The 26,520-nt window shown below is 39.7% G+C and overlaps 1 protein-coding gene across 14 annotated transcripts in view; it reads left to right on the top strand.

Moving 5' to 3' along the window:
- The window catches only part of HS3ST5 (heparan sulfate-glucosamine 3-sulfotransferase 5), a 269,294-nt gene that overhangs the window by 160,281 nt on the left and 82,493 nt on the right, over positions 1-26,520 (top strand). For 7 of the 14 annotated variants that reach the window (XM_070496369.1, XM_070496362.1, XM_070496363.1 and 4 more), the window contains one exon: positions 157-270. The gene's annotated coding sequence lies outside the window, so the exon portion shown is untranslated. The remainder of the gene's footprint in view (positions 1-156; positions 271-26,520) is intronic. The other 7 variants (XM_070496366.1, XM_070496367.1, XM_070496365.1 and 4 more) reach the window with 2 other exon arrangements.

Here is a 26,520-nt window from a genome sequence, read left to right as displayed (position 1 = left end):
TAATAAGAGACTTGAGTACAGTTGAAAAAAAGAAATCTTCTGATCATACATAATATATTTCATCTTTGCACACAAATTTTTACCCACAGCTACTAAGGAGCAGGGAAAAAAAAAAGACTTATTGGAAAATCACTTTGCCTTCGTCTCTACCCCCAGGTGCTAACAAGCAGGGAAGAAGCCAAAAGGACAGCTGGCAGGCGATGTGAGGCCATGGAGTATCCACCAACCGGATAATCATTGCTGGAATAATTGGCAAGTGTCTGAATGTAGGTATGTGTACTGAAGACCTCGGTGTGCTCTTGCAATCCATTATCCAACCTTTCTTATGCCCATTCAGGTTAATCACCTGCTGTCTCATCAGCCTTTTGAAAGTGCTACTTGACACGACTTGGCATGCACACACACATGCACACAGCCCCTCACAAACTCCCAGTGGCTATCCAGCAGGAAGTCCCCCCTACTCTCCTGGGCTTTTAAAACATTCTACAGAATGACTTTAAACTGACACCTGCTCTCTGGTCTCAGTGTTCCCATATAGAAAACTTCTTCCGCACTGACACTGAGCCTCATTTCCTGAACACAGAAAGCCTTTGTCCTTGCTGTTCCCGCTATCTGAAATAACATGCTCAACTCCTCTTTGCTGGTTTTAGTTCTGTTTTTTCTCCAAGACCTAAGTCAGGTTTCACCTACATTGCAAAATCTTGCCGATTTCCCGTCCCAATTATTTCCCTTCTTCCAAACTTCTGTAGGACTTGTAGTTATGCCCCTCTCTGGCATTAGATGACCTGTATCACGTATTATTTTTTCTCTCCTTATGCATATATCCTGTGTCCTCAGGGTAACTGTCTATTTCTGGAAAGGCAGGATCTGTTGCATTTTTATATACCAGAATCCAGGGTGAGGGGAAATGGGAGTGTCATGAGCTGCTATGACGGAGGGAGGGAACATAGAGATGTGGTTAAGAACACAGACTCTGGAGCTAGACTGCCTGACTTTGAGGTCTTGCTCAGCCAATTACTAGCTGGGTGACCTTAGCAAGGTTTTTTACAAACTTTCTGTGCCTTCATCTCCTCATCTCTAAAGTAGGAATAATAATAACTCTCCATCTCCTTGAGTTGTTATAAAGTTTAAATGAGCAAATAAATTTTAAAAAGGCTTAAAATAGTCTAATATACATATTAAACACTCAAAAATCATTACCTACTTATTACTGTACATACGGTAATAGTCCGTCTCAATTAATTTTCTCAGTAATGCTATAAAATAGATAGCATTGTCCCCACTCTAAAATCAGGAACCCTGTGACCCTGCACTGCCTAAAATCACGAAAAGAGTCAGAATGAGAACCAAAGTGTCTGACCCTAAATCCTGGGCTGTTTCGCTCTGCATGTTGCCTCTCACAGAGGTGCGCAGTGACTGTTGATAATGAGGAAATTTATTCTCCTCCCTTCTTACAGTTTAAACCAAAGTATGGTGAGATTTCACTAGATTTGACCTTTTAATGAGTATTTTCACTGTGAGATGTTTTTAGTTAACTGTAAATACTTTTCTTATGGGCTAATCCAACTGAGGTGGAGTCGTAAATTATTTTCTTTTGGTCTGAATCAGAGGCTAAAATTCAACTCAACAAGTATTTCTGTTCCCAGACACAGAAGGAAAAGGATGTAAAAAATACCAAATGGGTATTCTCGCCCAGGGTACTTTATAATCTAGGTAACTCAAGTAATGGAAACAAAGCAGAAACATCTAATCTGTTTTTTGACCTTTCATTCCTAAATTCCCTCTGTTACTGGCTCTTCCATGGTCCGTCCCTCGCCCTATGTAATAATATAGGTTGGATACAGTATCATTGTCACAAAAATAACACTTTGGAGTGTGGGGGAATGTGCCATTCAAGAGCCTTATAAAATTTATGAGTTTTAAAATCGTGTTATTCTATTTGAAATTCTTTTGAAGCACTTACATGAGCTCTGTCAAACTTGGCAGACTAGCCCCTCTTGGAATCTTTTTATTTTCTAGGAAATCATCGACAAGTCTTGTTCTTGTCACTGCCAAAATTCCTTGGCTGCTGCTACTTCATCTGTGCATCTGTAGCACCTAGCACTGAGCTGGATGTGGTAGATGACTGATAAATCGTTGGTTAAATTAAATTCTGTCACCCTACTGATACATGAAATATACTCTGCCCTCCTGGCCCACCAGTGAATTACAGAGTAGCTTCAGAGACCCTCTGTCGACCTAAACAAACTACCTTTAGGTGAAGTATCACCAAGAGAGGAGATTGTAAGGACTAACATTTTCGAACACTTCCCTTATTCTGGGTGTTTTACTTTACACGCACCATTTTATTTAGTCCTCAAAGTAACGCTATGAAGTGGGTATTGTTATCCCCCATTTGCCAATAAGGAAGCTAAAATTCGGAGAGTTACCCAACGTATTTAAAAATCACACAGCTTGTGAGGAAGAATTTCCAACACAAGTCTAATCCAAAGGCCAACAAATGATGAAGCAGTAATGCCGGTTAAGTGAGTCCCAGGTCAGAGTCATGAGGCAAGTACACTGTTTTGACATTAACCTCAAGTGACTCAGGCACATCATAAAACCTCCTGATGCCTCAGTTTCCTCATCTCACAAGACATTATTATGAATATCAAAATATTTTATTTGCAAAATGGCTTTGAAATGATCATTGATGCCAGAAACATAAATTATATTTATGGATCTGGTAAACGTAAACACTGAAATAGTAAATAAGTCCTCAAATGGTTTGAAATCTCCAGTAGGTGATGGAAGGTGGAAGCAATGAAAAGAAAGGAAAACCAAAGATAAAGAAATGCCATGGCTGTGTAGAGATTCTGGAAGCAGATCTAGAAAAGATTGTTCTAGTACCAATGCTGATCCAGTGCTGTCAAGTTATCAGTTACTAAGTGGCAGTTACCCTTATAAGATGTTATGTCATGTTTTAAAATGTAGGTGTAATGGCCATAATCACAAACCAAGGACTGGCATAGGATGAAACATTGGAAATCAGGACTGTTGCATATGGAGCCAAATACCTTGTATAAGGAATGGTTGTGTGGCAAGCTACTCATTTGAAGGACTAAGAGTAATACTGTCCTTAAACACACGGTTCTAAAAGTACCTGTGCACCTCCCGGAGTGCCTGGAACACCCTGGGGGCCTCAGCGGGATCCAGCTTGCTGCTCCTTGAGACAGTCTCTTCAAAAGTTTTCCAAAGGAGTTAATGGCACTTCAGATTGTGGCTGATATCTCGCTTTGACCTTGTAGATGCTGAAGGGAAATAAATGTATTTGATGAGATATTAGCATGTTCTTCAGTTATTGTGATAGTAAAAACAGCTCAGTCTTAGAGAACTTTAAGGTGCCTTCCATTTCTTAGCATTTAATTGCGTTGCTACTGAGGTTAGATAATGTCATTAATCTCAGCATACGACCTATGCATGTATTTAGACTTAGGAAAGTTACCCATATTTTTTCTTTTCATTTATTTACATGAAAAGTTGCAGAAACCATCTACTAGAGTTTTAAAAATTGTACTCTCACCTGAATGAGAGCAGGCAACCTAGCTGACACTTTCAACAGTATTCAAGAAGTCAAAGGGAAATTAAGAAACCAATTTCGGGGCCGGCCCAGTGGTGCAGCGGTTAAGTGCACATGTTCCACTTCGGTGGCCTAGGGTTCGCCGGTTCGGATCCTGGGTGCAGACATTGCACTGCTTGGCAACCCATGCTGTGGCGGGCGTCCCACATATAAAGTAGAGGAAGATGGGCACAGATGTTAGCTCAGGGCCAGTCTTCCTCAGCAGAAAGAGAAGAATTAGCAGATGTTAGCTCAGGGCTAGTCTTCCTCAAAAAAAAAAAGAAGAAACCACTTTCCTAAGTGTCTTTTGTTGAAGCCTACCTGGCAGAGACCTGTGCTTGCAAGATCTGCTGCTGAGATGTAGAAGCTGTGAGCAATTGCTCCATTTCACTTGACCAATTTCAACTGTCAAGTATTTCTAAAAATATACTCCTATGACAATAACACATTTAACTTTTTTTAATAGCCTCCTTAATATTTGCAGGTTATCATTATTGTTCATTGTTAAGCATCTTGATGGTAGAATGGGTTCCAAGGATAATGATTGGTGTAATACAGCAACAAATGGCTAATTTGGGGAATAATTTTACAACATAGTCCTAAATTATAAAGGTATCTTATAAACTGTCACTATACAAATGTTATTTGTAAGAATAATTTTTGTAATACCAGATTATGTTTTTCTGCAAAGTAGTGAAATATGATAGAAATTTTCCTACTTCTGTTACTTAAAAAATACTCATGAACATGAGTTCTTCAATACATAGGGTGGTACCTGTTTGAGAGAAGACTCATGAGAATTATAATATCTGCTATTCATAGGGTGCCTGTTCTATGTTAAATACTTTAAAATAAGTCATTCTTAGTCTTCAGAATGTTCCCATGAGGAGATTTTATTTTCCTCATATATTCTCTTATACAACTGGGGCTCAGACAGGTTAATAAATAGATTAGTAAACTAGTAAATGGTAGTGCCACAATTCAAACCCAGATCTTTTAGACTCTAATCTCATGCTCTTTAACTATTAGCGAGCCATGCCTCCATAACAGATAGAAGGTAATGAGTAAAAAAAAACCTCTCAAGACAAAAACAATAATAATAGCTACCGTTTACTAATGTGTCAGGCACTAGGCTAGGTACCCAAAGGACTTTAAATTTGTTATCCTAATAAACAGCTCAAAAGGAGTACATTCATCTCAGGTTTTTCAGATGAATTGGATATTAACATTCCCATTTGCCTTGTGGGAAATTTAAGGTTCAAAGTTATTGAGTTACTGACGTTAGATGACCCACCTGGTAAATAAGAGAACGGAGTTACCAACTCAGGTCTTGTTGACTTCAAAAATCCATGTTCTTTCTGCAGAATATTATAAGCTAAAATATATATCTGATTTATAAAATAAAGACTCTGGACTGCTGCATAGTTATCTCTTTTTCTCTGAATTTATTCTTAGAATGATTTTAGTTTTATTTAGAAATTACTGAGTTTCCTGTTGGTAAGAAACTTTCAGAAAATTAGTACTCATTCAATGAAAATGCACTAGTTTGTGTTTATCCTTAATGGTGCCTGTGTTTACATTAAAGTCAGATTTTATTTATTTATTTATTCTTTGTGAGGGAGATTGGCCCTGAGTTAACATCTGTTGCCAATCTTCCTCTTTTTGCTTGAGGACTATTGTCACTGAGCTGACATCTGTGCCAATCTTCTATTTTGTGGGACGCTACCACAGCATGGCTTCACAAATGGTGCTAGGTCCACGCCAGGGATCCGAATTTGTGAACCCCAGGCCGCCAAAGCAGAGCATGCAAACTTAACCACTACACCACCAGGCTGGCCCCTAAAGTCAGATTTTAACGTTATAAATCTCATGTGCTCAGCTTATATTTTATAATCTAGAATTTCACTAAGAACTTAACAATTACAACATTTGTTAAACTCAGGAAAACTGCCTCACATACATAAATTGCTATTGATACCACAAGTTACGAACAGCACTGAATAGCTTTCATTCTAATCTTACAAGAAGCCTAGCACAGCATTGTGCACTCACTCATTAAAGAAGTGTCTATTGATTGCCAACTATTTTCATAACTTCGTGCTAAGGAGATTGGCCAATAATAAGGATCAAACACCCTGCCTTCAAAGAGCCTTACAAAATTAATTAGGGAGAAAAGACATGGTAACCGTTAAGCAACAGAGATTGATGTTAAGTAATATTGCAACAGGGAAGTAAATCATGTTTAATACAAAAAGGTGAGTGTTCCAATTTCACGGCTAGAGGTGCTGACCATGGGTTGAAGTGGTGAAAACGGCCTCGCAGAAGGAGCAACAGGCAGACAGGATGGATGGCACTGGCCAGGCAGGTGCTTGTGGTGGAGGTGGCCAGGCAGCAAATACATTTATTATTCTGAAGGTTTGTGCGTGGGGACTGGAAAAGACAAGATTAGAAAAGGAAGTGAGGCCAGATAGCCAAAGGCTTTGATTCCAGCTGAAGACTATGGCCTTTGGCCTCCAGGTGATGGGGGCTCTGAAAATTTTTGAGCAGGGGAACAACATCATTAAAATAGTGCTTTAAAAAAGATTAATTTGGCAGGACTAGGGAGGATGGATTGGTGGAAAGAGAAGAGGAGCAAAGAAACGACTGCAATAATTCAGGTCTAAGGTGATGAGGTTCTGGACAGAAGTGACAATGGGACTAGACAGAAAGAAGTAAATGCAAGAGATAGCGCAAAGAAAGGCATGAGAGAGGGTGATGACTAGATATGGGAGAGAAAGATACAAAAAGCACTAACTTTCAATTCTGTTTGAGAACTTTTATAGTTTACACAGTATATAGAGTTCATGGGACACTGTATACAATATTCATGGTCTGAGATGTCGTTGGATTCGAGGAAATTCTTGCTTTTACCCACTGTAGCATTTCTTTTAGCAAAATCTATAGTGAAGTCCCACTTTCTTAGAGATAGTATATACTATTATAAAAATGCCTGAGAGAATAATTGTAGCTTTATGTCATAGTAATAATAATAGTAATAACTACAGTCACAGGACAACAGCACAATTAGATGAGTGAAGAAAATTCGGCAGAACAGTGATGTTTAATTTACCTCCAAAATTCCAGTTTATTAGTTTAGCTGTTTTATTTCTTTTATCAAATTGACTTTTAAAAACAGGGAATTGATTTTATAAAGTAAATTATTTTCACAAATTATTGATATGGCTCTCTAGTAATTTGCGGTTCATTTGGTGCCTTCCTACAAGGATTAATTCCACTGTCTTCAAAATGTCTTTGTATATAATTATTTTACTTTACAGATGGAAAAACTGAGCCATGGAGAAAGTGAACTAATGATTTATCCAAGGTAGTGTGAGAGTTGAAAAATCTACCTTTCCTGTGGGTCCAGTGGACTACATAGATAAAATAGGACTAGAAAGAAATCAATGTTCTTTTTAGAATATTTAGATTTTATTTTAGGTTTAGTAAAAATACCCAGTGCAGGAAAATGCAACCCTCTTCTCTGGAACACGCACACACACACACACACACCATTGCATTATTATGATATATATGTATATCGGTTACTTCAAAAAGCAAGTGTCATTTTAATATTACTTAGATGCTGTTTTTAGTGCATCAAGTAAAACATATTGTGGCTTCTAATATTAATTCATTCCCCACTTAGCATTGTTAAAAATATTTATGATCTAGTATAGAGCAAAACAGATTGTTATCCATTTTCCCCAGCTCTGATATAAAAGCATTCTTCAGCTCTTTCCTAGGGACGAATGTTGTCAAAGTTTGATGGTAATTTATGTTGTCAGTCCATTAAGTTGATTTTATGGCAGCCAACACAACTATTGTCCATTTATGAGAAGCCCGAGGACTGCTCTAGGTCTCGGGGAAGGCCGTTTGATACCTGCCCTCTCATATGGCTGACCTTGAGGGGAGCTGAGTTTGGTAATTTATGGCCAACACCATCTAGGAAGACCTATTTGCAAGATTCACTGTCATTTAGTGCTAAATGATCATTGCTGAGTCCAGAGACAACCCGAGACTCTGACAGAGCAATCCCATAAAAAATATTGCCTACCCACCCAGGTGTCCTTTCCAATTATCTGGAGTAGGAATTAATACTTTTAAAAGCTGCTAGTTTTTGAAAGGTTATTACAATTTATTCCAGCGGTTTCTTTTGCACATTATGATGAATTAGTTTATTACGCCATTATTTTCCATGTCAGCTTTTTAGAAGATTGAACCATAATGTTGAAACATTAGTGCGAATGGCAAACATACTATTTTACAGCTGAGTAATATATTTCTTTGAGAAAAATGTGCTCAGTTTTTAATAACAGGTAATTTTATGTTTATGGTCCCTAATGCTGTTGTCAGATATTATTTATTTCTGTTTGGTAAGAACTAGAAAACTTTCTTTTAAAATGTTAATGGTGGTTTAGACAGATTTTAGAGTCGTAGTAAGAATATATTACTTAAAAGTCGAAAATATAAATTGTAAGTGTTTTTCCCTGAAAGCTAATATTTCCAAGGTTTTCTTGACACAGATTTAATATATGATTACTTCCAGGGAGAGTAATACTTCTGTCTCCATTTTTTCTCTAAATGTAGTGGGCAGGGGAAGATTTTTCTTTCTTTTTTTAAAGGTCCTAATGACTTTCAAGTTTTTCTTTAATGAAAAACTTCTTTATCTTAACTGATTTGTTGTTTCGTAAACCATTTAGTAATGTTCTATCATTTACAGGTATTTTGTAAGTAATATTAATTTGCACTTTGATAGAGTTTTTTTTTTTTTTGGTCATTATTCTCTATTATATGTCTACTAAAATGGTGAAGAAGTATAGGTAATTTCCTATTTTCCAGGTATTAAAAAAATACTCATTGTACCTCTGTGTGACAAAGATTGATGAGAAGGAGTCTGAAGTGTGCTCAGTGTACTATATTTTTATTCATATAGCAAATGGTTTTTGAATGGCTGTTACATGCCAGGCATTATACAGCTGTGTGGAGTTGGGACATGGCCACAGCAACATTTTAGAAAGTCAGTCTTTTTTTTATTTCTGTTACAATTGTTTTTATCCCTACAGTTTTTAAAAACTCCACCTCCACAAAATTCCGAATCTTGAGTAAACTGAACATGTAGGCAAATTCAGTGACACTTGGGAAGTTTTACATTTGCTACCTCCAATCCAACAAATGCTTGCCAAAGGAAATATTGTGTTTTGTTTCCTCATCAAACATTCATTTCTTTAGCAAACGTTCTCAATATTGAAGTATTTGTTTTTGTTGATATGACTGAGGCAAATGTTAGTTTTAGCAGAATTAAGATTCACAGCATTGCATAAATTTTTCCCATTGTGCTAGAGAATTTCTTAATAAAGGATCAGCCTGATAATGGAAGTACCAAAGTTTCATTTTTGGTGGGGGGAAGGCTTTGAAGTATAACATACATAGAGCAAAAATGCACATATAATAAGTATGCAGCTCAACGGATGGTCACAAAGTGAGCGCACCCATGTAACCAAATCAACCGGAGACAAAAATCACCAGCATTCCAACAAACACCTGTAAGCCATCCAGTTATCGCCTTCCTCCACCCCTAGTAACTAGTCTTCTGACTTATGACATCATAGTGTAGGTTAGGCTGTTTTTTGAACTTTATATAAATGAAATCCTCATAAAATTATGACTTCTTTAGCCCAGCAAGATGTTTTTGAGATTCATCCCCGTGGTTGTATGTAGCTGTTCTTTGGTATCATTGCTACATGGTATATTCCATTGTTTAAATATATCATGTTTTATTTACCCAGTCTACTATTGATGGTCACTGGATTGATAGCAGTTTGGGGTTATTGCAAAAAGAAAAGTAATGCTTGTATGAGTGTTATCATACATATCTTTCGGTGAAAAAGAAAAGCATTTCTGTTGGGTGTATTCCAAGAAGTAAATACCTGAGTCTCAGGATAAGTATAGGTTCAGCTTTCATAGATACTGCCAACCAGTTTTCCTGATTCCTGGTCATCTCCTACACTTACCAGTTGTTTTCCTTTGGACCTCAAGTTTTAAAATAATTGGGGAGAATTGGAGTAAATAATTTCTAAGTTTCTTTCAGGCCTAGAATTCTATAATTCCGTACTTGTTTGCAGTGGAGAACATTGGCATCGATTTCAACAAAAGACAGATAATAAGAATCTGCTATTTGGTTTTCCATTATATTTCTCTATTTGCATTTGCATCTGGATTTGACTGTTAATGAACCTGCGTGTTCACATTTTATGTTAAATAAAGAAATTACAATATCTGATGCAGAAGAACTGGAAAATTTCCTGGTTTGCCAATCTTATTCTTCCATGTAACACAGACCATTTTTTGCCAGATTGATAGTAATAACTAACCAAGTGGAAAATAGTTCCTCTCTTCGATGTTCCTGGTTATTTTCACTGGAGTAAAGCAGAAAATGTATGTATATATCTCTTTTCGTATTTTACACAAAATAAGTATTCCATACATTTTTGTCACACACATTTATCCATTTTGTTAAGTGGGTTTTTTGGAGGTGCTTTGGGAGTTGCATAGAATCCTGGCTCTGCCAACTGACTTTAGCCAAATTATTAATCTCCCTTAGCCTTATTTTCTTCATCTCTAATGTGAGAAAAATAATAGTCCTTGCCTCAAAGATGACTATGAGAACAAAATGACATAGCACACGTGAAGTGCTTTGCACAGTGCCTACACATGATACTCAATAAATGTTGGGTGGTGTTGTCTTCTTAATTTTAAGATGGGTTTTCTTCCAGCCTCTGTCTAAAGATAGTAAAGATTCTGTGGCTCACACTTTATGGATAGACAGATATGCTAGAAAATCAATTAGAACCTGACAATTAGACTTTATTTTTCTTTTTATTAATTTTTCCACAAATATTTATTGAGTACCTATTATGTGCTATGCACTACGTAAGACACGAATATTCCACCACAAACAGTTCAGACACTGTCCCTGGGCACACAGAGTTGAAGTGCCTTGCCAGTCCTCAGGCAGTTAAAGTGCAATGGGATCAGGCATAAAGGGGAGGTCCAGACACTATGGATTACACAGGAGGGGCACTTCAATCCAGGAAGACTTCCTGAAGAGAGTGACAGCTAACTCACAGCTGACAGATGCATAGGAGTTAACCAGGTAAGGGAGGGGTAAGGAATGTACAGAAACAAGAGTATACCAGGTGGAGGAAACAGCTTTAGAGGACTAGAAAATTTTCAGAAAGGCTGAAGCTTGGAAGGTTAGGTAAGGGGAAGAGAAAAGGAAAACATGCCAAGAAGAAAGAAGTAAGGCAAGAAAGAAGAAAAGGCAAGCAGAGACCAATCCATTAAGGCCTTATGGACTAGATTTTTGACGTTGGACTTTATCCTGAGGGTAATGAGAAGGCATTGAATGGTCTTAAATTTGAGCATCTTGATCAGATTTGTATATTTGTATTTGAGGGTGCAGAGTGAGGAATGGATTGTGTGGGAACAAAACAGGAGACAGGAAGACCAATTAGGAGGTGAGTGAGTAAACAGGGCGAGCTTAACAGAGATCTGAATTCAGGTCTCAGCAGTGGGGACAAGGAGGAGAGATAGACAGAAAGTGTGACACTTGGAAATCTAGGATAGTACCCATAGTCTTAGCTTAGACAATGGGATGGATACTCAGGGTAGTCACCAAAGAAAAGAATGCAGAAGGAAGAGAAGGTGGAGGTGGAAGATGGATGCATTCCACTGGGGCATGTTAAGGTTGAAGTGCCTGTGTTGTCTAAGTGCAGAAGATCAGTAAGTGTTGAATAAATAGCTTTGATTCAGGAGAGAAATCTTAGAGGAAGATGTAAATGACGTGGTAATTGCAGCAGCCATGGACATAGGACAGGTTGCTTAAGCAGAGGTTAGAGTAAGAAGAGAGAAGCCCAGAACAGAGCCCTGAGGAAAAGCCATATTTAAGATATAGGTGGAAGAAGAGGAATCTCAAGGACACTGAGAAGGAACAGTCACAGAGGTGGTAGGAAAATGTGAAGTGTGGTTATCATGATGACCAATGGGATAAAATGTTTCTAGAAGATGGGGATGAATGGTCGTTAGTGTCAGATGCTGCCAAGATGTGAAATAAGCTGGGTATTGAGAAGTAGAACCACCAGATTTGGCAACAAGGAGATCTGTGGAGATTTTCCTAAGAGGCTGGCTTTGAGCAAGTCAAAGTACAAATAATAAATGGAAACGTAACTAAGAGTTGATGGAATTCCGGGTAAATGTTTTTAATTTTTAAATTTAAATACAGTAACTATGAACTACAACTACAAAATACATACCACGTTTGATCATGTTCTCTTTTTTCTTAATGAGTTTTCACCACTGGTTTGACATTTACCTTTGAATCATAAAAATGTTCCTTAAAAGAATAGGAATTTTATTCTAATCCAATTGTTGAAAACTTGCCTCTTGATGAAACTCAGCTGAGAATTCTGAAGAAAGAGGAATGTGGCAAGGGAGGAGATTCCCTTTGGAGATTTTTTGTTAATGTTGGAAAAAAACAGGATGGAAGCATAACCAAGAGGAATTCCAAATGGGAGGAAAGTTCCTGTCCTTGCATGTACATATACGCAGAGTCAAACTCAGAGAGAGAATAAACTCCTTGGAGGAAAAGTTGGTGATTCATTATTGTGAGTTAAGAGGGGACATGTTATAAATCATAAGCAGGAGAAACAAGGTCTGTTTTCCCTGCTCTGTTCCACTGTTGAAAATTAATTTTCCTCAGGATTTTTTTTTCCTGGTGGCTGTTATTTACAGTATCATCCCCCCAGACCAGCCCATTCATTTCCACAGATGGCTCTTGTTGGTGCACCAGGGTAAAGCATAGCAAATTAGGTTGGAGGTTGTAGGAACGCTATGTGAAAGCCTTGCTTCCAATTCAGTCTATGAATGTAGGGGGTGTTTATCCTCACATTTCGAACCAAACCCAAGCCCATTTTAGTACACGAGATTCATGTTTAAAAGACATTTGAAAAGGATAGTGTTTGGGGAATTTTCCTTTTAAAAGTATTTAAGGTCCGTTGGGCATATGATATAATGGGTCCTTTCATGGACATGGCATCTTCTCATGGTGACTTTGTTGCTTTGAGGGTAGAGCTAAGGAGCTGGCTGTCTTGTGGAGCAGTTGGCGTGGCCTGTGGAAGAGCCATGCAAGGGCACCCCTCAACCCTGTCTCCCACCTCCCGAGTGAGTGTGCCCTCTCTGGGGATTGAGCACATGGACCAGGCACTGGACTGAGCACTTCAATGCGCTCTATTCTCATTTAATCTCCAGCAGAGCCGTGAGGTCAACACTATAATTATATCCATTACAGAAAGGGAAAGTCAGAACCTGAGAAATTTAAGTAATTTGCCCATGTACACAACCGATAAGTAACAAGATCTCAATTCAAACCCAGATTTTTCCACAGTGACTTAATGGAACCGAAAAGTATGTGCTTGTATTTTTTTTTTTTTGATTTTTTTCCAGGTTTTAAATAGAGTCCACTGGCTTGATTGACAGAAGACTAATAATTTTGTCTTCTAATTCTACCACGGGCTTCACTTTACTACTTTATTCTTTTTTTCCTTTATTCTTCACATGTGTTTATATCCTATTATTTGTATCTCTGTGGGCCACTTAAAATTGGGGAAGAGGATGCCAAAAGAGACACTTTATTCAGTCACAAGATAAAGTATTTATCTTTTATTAAAGTTAAAAATTTTACATTATTAAAATTTAGTACCAAAATAAAATGACATATATAATAGAGTCAGACATAGTGTTAAGCATGAGATTATTCTATGAAATAATTAGCATAAATTTATTCAACAAATATTTCTTGAGCACCTACTACTTTCTAGGCACTCCCCTGTGTGCTGGGTCAACAGCCGTGAACAAACAGATGGTTGGCCTCCTGGAGCTGACATTCTCAGAGAGGGTGAGGCAGACATTAAACACATATATAACAAGGGCAATAGGGAGAGAGCACACAAGATCAAGCGGATAGGGAGCGCCAAAGGGGTGGAAACAGGAGGGGTAGTGTTCTTAAGGACAATGGCAGGCAGGGAAGACTGTTCAGGTAACAGGATGTTTGACAGAGGCCACAGGCAGCGAAGCTGCCCACATCTGGGGGAAGGACATCTCAGGAAGAGGAAGGCTGACCAGCAAGTGCCTGAGACGGGAACTTGCTAAGCATTTTTATGTCCCTCCACCTGCCCCCAAGCAAGGAGAGCAGTGTGGCCTGAATGGAGCAGCCACGGGAAGGGGAATGACAAGCTACTACATCAGACAGGCAGGGTAATGGGGCAGGGTGGTCTGATCTTGTAGGGCCCTGTAAGCCATGTAAGGACTTTAGTGAAATACAGTAAGCAAGTCACATTTACAATTAATATGGTTTTAATACAGCCAATCCAAGTTTTGCCAGTTTGCTCCTCTTTCAGGTTTCCTTTTCATTATAAATAGCTCCAATTGGATGATTTGTCCTAAATCCAAGAAGAGCAGAGTCAGAAAATAAGCAAGCTGCCCCTCCCCTCTCCTCCCCAGGGCAGACAGCATAACTGATCACAGATTTCTCTAGTCACACTGCAAAAGGTCAGAGCTGACCAAGAGATAACCATTCCAGACATAGCCTTTAGTACACAGATCTTTCCATCTCTGCCCCTTGCCCCTGCCCCACCTCAATTCATTAATAGACTGAGGGCCAAGAGCCAAATCTCCAGCAGCTGGATCTGCCTTTGCTTCAGCCCACTTGCCTGACTCAGGAAATAAAACTCCCTGTGAGCCTCGCTGCTCCCCACTGAACCCCCTCCTGACCCCATGCGCACTCAGCCTCCTTGAGTCCCCTCGGTAATTCCTCCTGCTCGCTGTTGCCCACTTGAAGGGACCTGAACAGCAAAGAGCTGAAGGGAAAATAATCTTGACTTTTCTGGGTCTTACCTTCTTCATCTGAAAAGTGGGTCTGCTCTTGCCCAGCCTGCAGGATTGCTGTGGGTACTGAGGTAGTAGCTATTAATAAAGTGATTATGGCTGATTCTCGTTGTGCCCTTGATCTGACAGAAGAAAAAGGGAGGGGAAAAGAGGATCCCAGAAGAAACAGAGGTGAAAATTGCTTACATTTTGAACTATCCTTATAGTTTTACTGTACCGCCACTTCTTTCATATCTGGCTGAGCGCGGAAGAGTTAACTAGAGTGAGATAAGACAGAATATAATAGTCCAAGACAAAAGCTTGACTCTCCACTGATATGGTGTGATGGGGGTCAGCCCAGTTGAGAACACGAATATGAAAATGAGCATCCGACAATTCCTGGCATCAAGAGGGGACAGAGTTTTCAATAGGTGGGTGGGAAGAAAGAGTGTATCAACGGAGATATAGAAAGAGACAATATTTGGAAAATTAGGAAGTGTAACAAAATTCTAATAGAATATGTAAATATTCCAACCCTATTATCACTTAATGGGGGATAGATGAACATTATTCTCCTAGCTGTACTGAAGCAGGGCAGACTTGGGGCCAGGGCCTGGCACTGCCCCACCAATATGGGACATAAAAGAGGATACATATCAAGATGTCAAGTACTCTGTAAGTACTCTGAGGAAGTCGACTAGGAGACAGAGGCCACTGTCTGAATGACAGCAGTCACCACGTTGCCACTACCATAGACATAGGGCCATAAAGGGATGTTTTGATGGATGGGTTAAATAGAGCAACTGGGAATATTTCAGCAAATGCATAGGGTCTCAACCATTGACTGGGGGTCAGAGGCAAGATTTCAACTGCTTGTGAAGTCAAGAGGGATTGGGGAAGACTAGAACTCACACGGGGCAAACTCAAGAGTGTGGAAATTATTAAGCAGCTTCCCAGGCAGATTCAATTAACAAAACTGAGATCCGACAAATCAAGATAAGGCAAAAGCTTTGGAATCACAACTCAAAGCACAAGCCAAAGCCCCTAGCAGCAAGGCTACATGATGCTGAGCTCCTGCATGCCTCCCAGCTGAGCTGGGGACTGACGGTTTGGGGGGTGCAGGCCACATGGCGCTGCATCTACATTTGGGAGGTTGGACCACAGGGAGAAAGTGTGTAGGGGCGGAGAACTCAACCAGCGCTAACCCCTCTCGCCTGACGCACTCTCAGCAAAATCTGCTTTAGCCTCTGGATTTCTTTGGGCTGCAATATGAAATTCTGAGAAGAAAGATGAGAAAAGTAAATCTGTAGAGTTGTGTGGGGGTTTCAAATTCTTCCTTTAGAAAATCCAGTTCTTGCTTAGCTCACATAGTTATGGAATTATTCTTAATTATCTAAAATTTTGCCTCTAACTGGATTTCAGTGAAGAATAGTATCCTCAAAAACTCAAAATTCTGGAGTCAAAGGTAATAATAATTAATGAAGTCTTAGAGTGCTATGTGCTGTGCAGATGTGTTCACTGAGAGAACTATAATTGTGCACTTACAAAGATTGATTCTTTTTCTTTAAAAATAGAAAATTGTGTGCTAATATTAAGAACTGAGACTAAAATTTTCTTTGAATCAATTAAGGAACATAAATTTGAACTTGTCAGCTTACAATTAACTCAGCCACAGAGAACAGGATACAAGAGTAGAGCTGAAAACATTGAATTAGAAAAGAATGACCTTATAAACACTGGCACAAGAACTTATGTTTTTCTACTTTAATTTATAGTTTGTGAAGTGTTGATATAATTTTCTACATTTTACATAATTTGATTATAAGTGTCTTCTTTCAAAGGGGCTTTGAGTATGTTGGAATTTATTGGGCAAATGCTTATTCAGAAGCAAATGGTTATTCATCTACTTATTGGCTTCCAGAGAGAGGTTGCGCTGGTTCATTTAGGCAACTGGAATCTTGTCCACCGAAAAGCTAATCAACAAGATGGCTAGTTACATTTATGAGTATTTCTTTTAGAGGCATTTAGTTTCAACCCCACAGATGGTAGCCGCAGTCCATTAGTTTCTGAGCCAAGCTTTTCCGTGTCCTATTGTACTTAGCAAGATTGCTATTGCAGCAACACAATTATTCCAAATTCAGTGAGACTCAGCGGGGCTGAAACAAAGCTATGTCATAACAATTTAATCCCAGCTCACCTTTCCCTTTACTGGATAAACAATCAAACACCTGCTGAATTCTGTTCCACATAATGAGAACATCCCAGCAACGGAGATCAAAGAATGCTGACATTTGATCTTAACGCCAATACAGTAGAACCCCATTATAGAAAAGATTTTTATTACATGGTTTCAGATAGCTATTGTGTGGGTCAAATCAGGCTGCCCAAAACAAACAATACCAAAACTCCTGACTCGACATGGTTAATTTTTAAGGCGTGCACCTCGTCAGCAGCATTTTTAGGTGCTTCATTCTATCAGAATTAGCCTTCTTTTGAATGACTTGTAAAATGGCTGTTTAAAATTTACAGGGGCAAGAGAATATGTGTTTTCTGGTTTTTCATTTGTGCTTTTAAAAAACAGTAAAAGATGCAAGATGAAAGGATATTAAGAATGTTTATCTTCCTAGTTACGCGAGAATTCCCACTTTGAAGAACAAGCAAAATACGTTGAGTTTTGAAAATGTCCCAAACACAAGTTTTCCACTGTAATTCCCATAGGACACCTTGACTGTCCCTTCTGGGGTTTTTTCCTCCATGTTTATAATGAATAAATAAATATGACCACAAATGACAATGCTTTCTCTCAGGGTTTTATTGTAATTGCTGAATACGTCTCCTACACTCAGGAATTGTCTCTTTCTCTGGGCCTTTTTTGTTGTCATTCACTACAGAATGCAAGGCCCCCTTACCTTCTCCCACCACACCCAAATAGCTTGTGAACCCCCATATTGTTTGCAAAATCTCTCCTGAATGCAGATGAAATGGACCTTTCTCCTCCAGTCCTTCCTATTAAGGTCTAATTGCAAGAGCTTTCCCCGGGTTCTCTGCTCTATGAAGGGCACCTGTGTAATGTCTTAAATATGAAGCCGATACTCATTTTGACGTGCTTCGCCAGAAGGGCGGCTGGGTCTCCGTACATTTGCTTATGAGATTGCCTGTCTTAGAAAACTTTAAGAAGGCAAACGCTGAACAGCCGTCATTTTGTACTATGAGCAACTGGAACCTGATGAAACTTGATGACGTTTTTATGTTAGTGGTTGTGTGGACATAAGCTACATGACATCTAGATCTGTGTGAATACTATGGTGTGCGTGAGTCAGAATATACAGGTTATAACAAACTCCACAGGACATCCAAAGCAGTTCATTGCATTGGAAGTGTTCTTAAATTAATCTGTTTAGGTGACGATAATGAGCAAAAGACTGGTTTTCAATAAGAGGACTTGATGGCAACTGAGAAAAACATAATTAGCCACCCCCCACTCCCTACAGAATACAAATTTTCGTATCTAAAAGTAACACCAGGCCGACAGTACCAGAGCGTGCTGCTGGCATGAAAAGCCTCATTTCTTGTTCAGCTAATGTTTTCATCTACCCAGCAAAGCAGAACTGTATTTCAAGTTTGTCTCTTCTTGATCCTGGAGGGTGCAGAATTACCAGGATTTTGAACAGTGCTTTTAACTCATTTGGGACTACCTTTGAGTAGTTAATAAAAACAAACTTTTTTATATGTGTATTGCACTTTTTTATATGTAATTTCAGGAGTGTGGTATACCCCAGATTCAAAATTCCTGCTGACGTAAGAATTTATAACATCTAGAAAAATGACTTTGTGGTACTTAGAACTGAAATTTCAAATTCAAATTACTCTAGAGATGAGGCTTATATTTGTTCTTATGTCAAATCATTCTGAAATCATGATTTCATGCATCGAGACAAAGGAGGGTATGTTCGCTATGACAGAGAGATCCCAAACAACAGAAGCTTACATATAATAGAAGTTTATTTCTTATTGACCTACTAATTTGGAGTGAGCAGTCCAGGTTGGTAGGGTGGATCTGCTCCATTAGGTTATTCCAAGACCCAGGTTCCTTCTGTGTTATTCTCAATCATCTTCATCTTTGTGGTTGAAGCTGCCAGTGCTCCAACCTATGAAGGAGCAGAAAGGAAGGGCAATCAGTCTGTTAAGTAAGTGATGTAGAAATGGTGCGCATCACTTCAGCGCACATTCTGTTAGTGAGAAAACAGTCGTATGGCCACATCTAGTGACGAGAAAGGCTGGAAACATAGTCTGTGGCAGTTCCCATCCAAGCTTGTGCTTCTGGATAGCCAGACATCCATATGATTTCAAAATCCCACCCAGCCTTTGCATCCAGCACAAAGTCATTCACCACCTTCTCCATCAGGAGCAGAGATGACTCCTGTTCTGGTGACCTACAAAAAGTCAAGTTGTCTGGCTCTACCAACACCCCTCCAATATATAGTGTTGGTGTAGGAATAGGACTACTGCAATAAAATCTCCCATTCAGAGAAGAAATAATGGGAAACACATAGCGGTCCCTGGTCCACACTGATGATGAAATCCTGATGCTGGGGAACTCCAGAGATTCCCTGCCCTACCAGGGGACTCGTCCCCTTGGGTAGACCCTGGAACACCTGCTTGACATCAACCTCCATGGCCTCTGACTTTCCCCTCTGGGAGGTTCTTCCTTGTCCATTATTCTCCTTAACCACATCTGAAGAGAGACAGAGAGAATACCTTCTTTGGGGCCTAGTTTTGGGACTGAATAATCACAGGCTTTTACGGGCCAGGCTTCTGCTTTCTTTAATAATACCATTTTCTCAAAATTTGATCAGGTTATGCTAGTCTCTGCTGTAAGAGAGGAACAAAGTTGATCACTTTTTTTTTTTTTAAATAGCAGGTTACCCTTTCACACTGCTCACAAATTGCTGTTTCAAATATCCTCCTTATCTGTCTTTGTGGTTGATCTTCAGGATAAGGCTCTAGACTATCAAAGACTACTTCACTTCAATCAACCTTAGGAAGATATACCTTCCTTTCAGCTATTTAAAGGTGATGGGGCATAATGGTAACAACTCAGTTAAGATCACTTTCCACAAATTCTCTAAATTCAGCTGTGGTAGGTACAACACTATTGTCAGAAACGGTCAGCCCAGAGCAGAGGGCTGTGGCTGGATGGCAGACAACCTTGTTCTTGCTGCGTGAAGGCCTGGGCCTTCCCATGGCATACTCACCTGAACATTCCCTCACACATGCAATTCCCCAGAAGCCCAAGACTGAACTCTCCCTTCTGCTTCTGCGGTATCTGGTTGCTTTGGTGTTCTTGACCCTGCCTGCTCCGCATACTTGTCCCCTCCCATTTAACCTCCACTGTCTTGGGATATGATGTTTTCTATCTGTATAACTCACCTTGGCCACTCCCTCCAGTTTTCCTCCTTCTAGTCAAGCAGACTCTGGGTGGCTATGTGAGCATTCCCATCTGGAAATCCTCTGATTTTGGAATCTGCCTTTCCAAACCCAACCTTATCGTTTCATTTCAGTCTTGCCTTAAACCAAGGCCCAGATAGGCCAGGCCTACTGCTGAGACCATTGAAAATAACACTTGAGATAAAACCAGAAGTATGCTAAGCTATTTTGAGAAGGAATCTTCCATGATAAAGAAACTCAATTCCTGAAAAGATGATGAAAAATCAAAACAAGGTGCCATTTTGACAGTCTTTGACCTATGTGTGAAAGAGGACTGGAATGTGCTATCAAGACCAACTAGAACTGCAAAGCCAAACCCTGGATCCAGAACTTGAAGGAACATGGACAGAATACCAGAACCTAGTTTGTATGAAAAGTGTGAGATCAGGTTCAAAGACAAGATTGTCAGGGTAAACCATGAGGGATGCCAAAAAGTAAGGGTCAAGTCAGGAACAAAAACCAGCAGAAAGTAGAGGAGCTGGGGTGACGAAGAGGTGGGCAGGTGAGAGTAATTTTCACAAGCGTCAGTTGAGCATGTTTGAAGGGCCCAGACTCTGTGGCACAGGAGAGCTCTCACCTGGTAAAAGGTCCCACTGTTCAGATCCTAACAGCAGAGTGCTGGGCCAGGGAGACACAAACATTTACTGCACAGCTGTCATATGTTAGGCACTGTCATAGGAGCTATTCAAAGGTGCTCATTTAGTTCCAGCAACACCGCTTTGAAGTAGATGTCAACTCTCAACATTTTACAGATGAGGAAACTGAAATGCAGTTTGATCACATAGCTATTCAGTGTCAGAGCTAAGATTAGTACCCAGATCTACTGATGCCAGAGGCTTTGCATTTTCCATCTAGCAGGGGTTAGAACATGTTTAAAAACATCCATGGATTTTTCTGGGCCTGCCACCTAAGTTTCCATTTCTCTGCTTGTGTGCTGTAGATGCATTAAGGTAAAGGCTGTCTTCTACACTGGGATTTCTCTCATCATTAAATGGTCATGTTTGATTGGAATGTAGGAACTTTGGGAGAGTTTAATTTCAGGTCCTTATACCAGACCATTCTGCCTCTTATTAATGACAGCCCCAAAGCTGAAACAGATTTCTTTCTTTGTGATGTAAGAAAAAAGGCCTTTGTTGGGCTTTGGTTTTATATGTGAAATTTCAATCTTTGAACAATGACTGTTGGGAAATCTAGTTAATAATGTAATCATTTCACTAAATGGATTGGTCTTAGGTCTTCCAAAAGTGCTAAGAGGTCTGCAATTGTGCCCCGCCAATGTTTGGGAGCGCTGCGTGCTTGTCTTTGTACAGTCCAAAGAGAATGGAAATCTTTCAGCCTAAAAATACAGGACAGCAGTTTTTCTGATACTCAAATCATCCATCTTGTCAGGAGCAGTTATGTGCCAGTCAGCTCAGGCGACAGAGCAGAGGGTGGTGAACACGTTGCCTCTGGGAACTCCTCAAGTGCGTGGGCATCACCTGCCAAACTCCAGTATTGGAATAGCAACAACACTACACACTTAATCACCTCCTGTTCTGCCATGGGTGTGAAAAAAGTCCCTGAGAGAAGCACAAATCTAAAAGAGGAATTAGGCAATGATTATACAGTGATTTCCTACTGAAAGCAACGTATGTGTTGTTAACAATGATAATCATTATTATTCCAGCAGACATTTATGCACTGCTTATGATACACCGGGTATTGTTCCATGCACTGTATGGATATTAACTCATTTAATCTTTGCAACAGTCTTGGGAAGTAGGAAGTAGAAGTCTTGTTATGCCAGCATTAGAGATGAGAAAACAAAGGCCTGGACCAGTTAAGGAACTTGCCCAAGACCACATATCTGGTAAAAAGCCACTACTAAAATGATGCTCCGTGTTTGAAGGACCAATGATGAGACAGATATAATGAGTGACAAAGACTTTGGAATGATGAAGGGAGAAGAGAGAGCCCAGTAAACTCACACATGGGACTTGCAGTGTTGAAGTCACTCCACTCCTCCTTGTGGCCACCGTCCACTGCTTATATCTTTCCTCCTCCAAAAACCTGAAAATTTTTCCCTGTGACTACACTTACGTGAGGAATCTGAGATAATAAGGCAGGAACTTGTGAATGAGGTGGCGAGATAACTTTTACCTACAAACAGTCCAAAGGAAATCGCTCCATTCTATGCAGTATTCATTCTCCCCCGTCCTTATTCCCCATAAATGGTTAGACATATAGGAAAGCCTTGATACGAGATTATTCTTTGCACAGAGTTCATAAAAACTAGATCAATTAAATGCTGTTATCCTGGCTCTTCTTCCAAGACTGGAAACTGTTTTATTATACAGAATACTTTTCTGCAATGGCATTTACTACACTGTGATTTTACCTGTAAAGACAAAAGGATAATCAAACTTATTGGTGATACAATTGTTCATCTTGACAAACATTTTTCGAAAATTGCCACATTTCAGTTCTGTTTGGCCCACAAGGCGTGCATTATCCTCACCCACTCCCGCAGTTACTGCACCCTCCTTCCTGCCAGCCCTCCTTATCACCCATGACACATGTGCCTGCCACATGACCACATTCAGAGTTTCCACATGGAGTGGATTTTTAATGAAAAAGACAAAGAAAGAAGGTTGATGGCATTTCCTTCTGATTTTACTCCATTTTACTCATTCCTTTCATTGGGCTGCCAATCCCAAACTTTAGATCTTGTTTGAAGTAGGACTTTTTAAGTTTTTTAAACCGTAATTGAATTTGAACAACGTCTATAAATGGTATGTTCCTCACATCCTCTTCTGAGAATTCTATACAAAGGTAGGATTTTGTCATCCTTGACATAACTAGACGTTGATGCTCCAAGTAGAAAAGCTTAAGAAATAAGGATGATGGAGAGAGGAAGGCAGTACAAGACTTGAAACATTAAAGGAGCAGGGCATTATTTTGTGTGAGAGAAAAGAGAGACAAAGTGGAAACCAAGAAATGTGTGAATATTACAGACAACTGTCTATAGGAAAGGAAGAAAAAAACATGGGATAAAAAAATGAAGCAGAAAGGTATTCATTTTCTTCAGATACTGTAAGGATCTGAGAGCCAATAGACTCTCCTGACAGTCGTTAGCATGGCACGCCTATGTTCAAGAAACACATGAACTATCATCTTAGAGCACGAAGTGGCAAAGTGGCAAGGCGCTGAGAACACTGGCAGCTCCCAATGGCTAGGAGACAGGCGCTATTGGACAGGAAGGTCAAGCTCACCTTCTCAGCGTCACCTTCCACATATCCTCTGCTGCCTTGTCACATTCCAACTGAGTTTCATGCATTTGGTATTGTACATATTGTTACAATGAAAATTAAAACTGTCATACTTGGGTGGCTTGGGCACATTCATAATTTATCACCTTCCTTTATAGTTAAAAAGAACAACCAGGGAAATGCAGCTTAGCTCTCACTCACAAACTTCAGTACTGCATAAAGCATGCTGGGGCCTCGTAAGACAGATATACTGCACACATTTAGCATATTTATTTCTCCCCTTATGGAACTTTTTCTTATCCCTGGTATGCTTAGCTCTAAATATATTCAGAGCCTATAAATATTACATGGAATTTTGAGATCTGAAAAATAACTTCTTCATCCCTGATTTACTGATATGCTGCAGAACAAGTTTAGTATCTATATTTACATGAGAAAAATTTTCAGTTAATACACCAGGCTGTTTTTAGCCACCCATGGCAGTGCTGTGATTACATTTCGAACCTTGAGAGAAAAGGGAGAAAAGGGAAACAATTTAGAGTGATCCCAGGTTTCTGTCCTTAGTTGCTGGGTAAAAAGAGATTCACGAAGATTGGGGAGACGTGAGTTTCCAGTGCTAAAGTTGATGAGCACATTTTAATGAGGGAGCGAAGCCAGGCGCCCACTTCCTTGTCCTTCTGATATTAGAATCATGTATTTTCAAGCTCCTATTTTGGTTCCATATGACTAAAAATAATAGCTATCCTTTATTACTTGACTAGTTGCAGGCACTGTTGCTCACCCTATCTAATTTAATCCTTATGACAATCTTGTGGGTGTTTTTTCTCTATTTCATGGATGAGGAAGTTGAACCAGAGACATTAAATAACTTGCTAAAAGTCACACAGCTAGTAAATTGCAAAGAGCCACTAGGCTCCAAACCTATGCCTTCACCTCTGCCCTACACAGCTTCCCATTTGGAAAATAGCAAACTTGCCACGTTTTACGGAAGAATTGTATTTCTCCCTGGAGGTTCAGTCCCAGGGCAGCCCCCTCAGTGCTCCTCGTCGTGCTTCTCTGTTCAGGGTGCCCTTCCACGTGTCCTTGGAGCAGATCTGAACATGATACTAGCGCCCTGTTTTGGGCACACAGCCAAGGTTAGCGTGGAATAGAGTCAGCAAGGTCCAATGCTTACTAAATCTTCATTCGTTTTACAAATGCATCTTAGAACATTATAACAAGCAAGAGTGGGCAGACCTTAGAGATTTTCTAATTCATCACAAACATCTAATGTAGCCCAAATTTCAGCCACTCACACACCACCTTCATGATTTCAGCCAGATTGACCCACCACTTTTACAATTAGTTAAGGCACCTTTTAAATAAACTGGTTTTTTACCTTAAACGTATTTATTATAAAAAGAATTTTCCCATTACTGTAATAAATGGAAAACCAGGATCACTTTCCATAAATTGAAGTTAACCCATAAAAATTACAGACAAAACAAAGTAGGATTATTAAATTCTAGTCTAATATTGCCAAAACTCTTTAAAATTGATAGTTAGGTCTTTCTTATGGTGCATATTAGAAATTGTTTGAGAGATATTAAAGACATCGTAACATCAAACCAGGACTTTTCCCCTTGATTAAACAGGAGGATTAAAAAAGGAAGTAAAAGGGGGCTGGCCCCGTGGCTGAGTGGTTAAGTTCGCGCACTCCGCTGCAGGCGGCCCAGTGTTTCGTTGGTTTGAATCCTGGGCGCGGACATGGCACTGCTCATCAGGCCACGCTGAGGCAGCGTCCCACATGCCACAACTAGAGGGACCCACAACGAAGAATATACAACTATGTACCGGGGGGCTTTGGGGAGAAAAAGGAAAAATAAAATCTTTAAAAAAAAAAAAAAAAAAGGAAGTAAAAGGAAATAACTGTTTCCCCACGCAGCTCAGTGTTATTTAATATCATGTCTGTGCATTACTTGCAGTCATCTCTAGCATAGCCCGCAGTTTGTATTCATCAGTTGGAAAACTCTGGCCTTGTCTATTCCCCACATGTTACCAAAAAAGAAACTAAGATCCAAAAAAGTGAAATGATTTTCCATGCTCACACATCTGGTACCTGGAATTTAGTAGATGTTCAATGATCAAATGAATGAGCCATTTGGACATGTATGGACTTTAAAATCAAATGTGGGTTCTAATTCTGTCACTATCACTTACAGCCTGTATGACCAAAACCCAGGTGGTCTTTGACTTCCAGCAGTGTTCTTCCTAATGGGGCACACTGCCTCACAAGTTGAAGATGATGCATGAGTGGTAGCGAAGAGAGCTGGATGCGGATTCTGCAATAGGTCCAAGTTCTACAAAGCAAAACCTAGCATGGAGTTGGGAATCCAAGATGTATTAAATAAGTAATAACACATGAATCTTTAGATGGATAGGAATCTTGTTGTCTTCATTCTGAATTCAACAATTAAATTCAACTTCCATTTATTGAGCACCTTCTGCATGAATCCATATAGAGCAGGATCAAAGATAAATAGGATTCCTCATGTTGAATCACCCATAAGTTGGAGTGGTGTATAAAGGCCTGTTCTGCCTTCCTCACCCCTTTATTTTTTTTTTTTTGCCCTTTGTCCCCCATGCCATTGGGAAGAGTTTTGAATTCTGACCTCTTCATGGACTTTTCCAGCTGCTTTTCCTGCCTGCTTCAATCTCCTCACCCACATTCGCCTGTGGCCACCACAAGCTTTTATGTTAATACATCTCAGATGGCCTAGCTGTTCAACAAAGTTCAGGGGTGGTTAGAATGTAAAAGCTGCCTCAGTCACCACAGCAAAGACAAAAGAAGTGCTTCTGAAGGAAGAGTGAGGAGAACATGCAGGCAAGAGGGCAAAGCTATTCCTGTGGGACTGAATGGTGCTTCTCCTGGCCATTACGCTCCCCACCGCCATCTTTGGTGGAGCGCACAGCTTCGCCCTCCATTCCAAGAGTGGAGCCTGAAGAAATGTTTCCCTTAAATTCCTACTCTAGATGTTTACCAGAAGAGCCACGTAGGTGGGTTAGGTCCAAAAGACTGTGAAGTGTGGTATTTTCATTCATTTGACCTCGTAAGAGGAGCAGGAAGGAATGCTAACAAAGAAGTTGAAGTATAAATAAGGTGTTCCTAAATGGTTATCTGCTCATTCCAATCCTCTTCTCCTAACTCTGGCTTCTGCTTTTAAGTTTTACTTGACCTCTCCCGATATT

The sequence above is a fragment of the Equus asinus genome, chromosome 24 (genome assembly GCF_041296235.1).
Source record: "Equus asinus isolate D_3611 breed Donkey chromosome 24, EquAss-T2T_v2, whole genome shotgun sequence".
NCBI classification, from domain to species: domain Eukaryota; kingdom Metazoa; phylum Chordata; class Mammalia; order Perissodactyla; family Equidae; genus Equus; species Equus asinus.
This window is presented reverse-complemented; position numbering and strand designations above follow the sequence as displayed.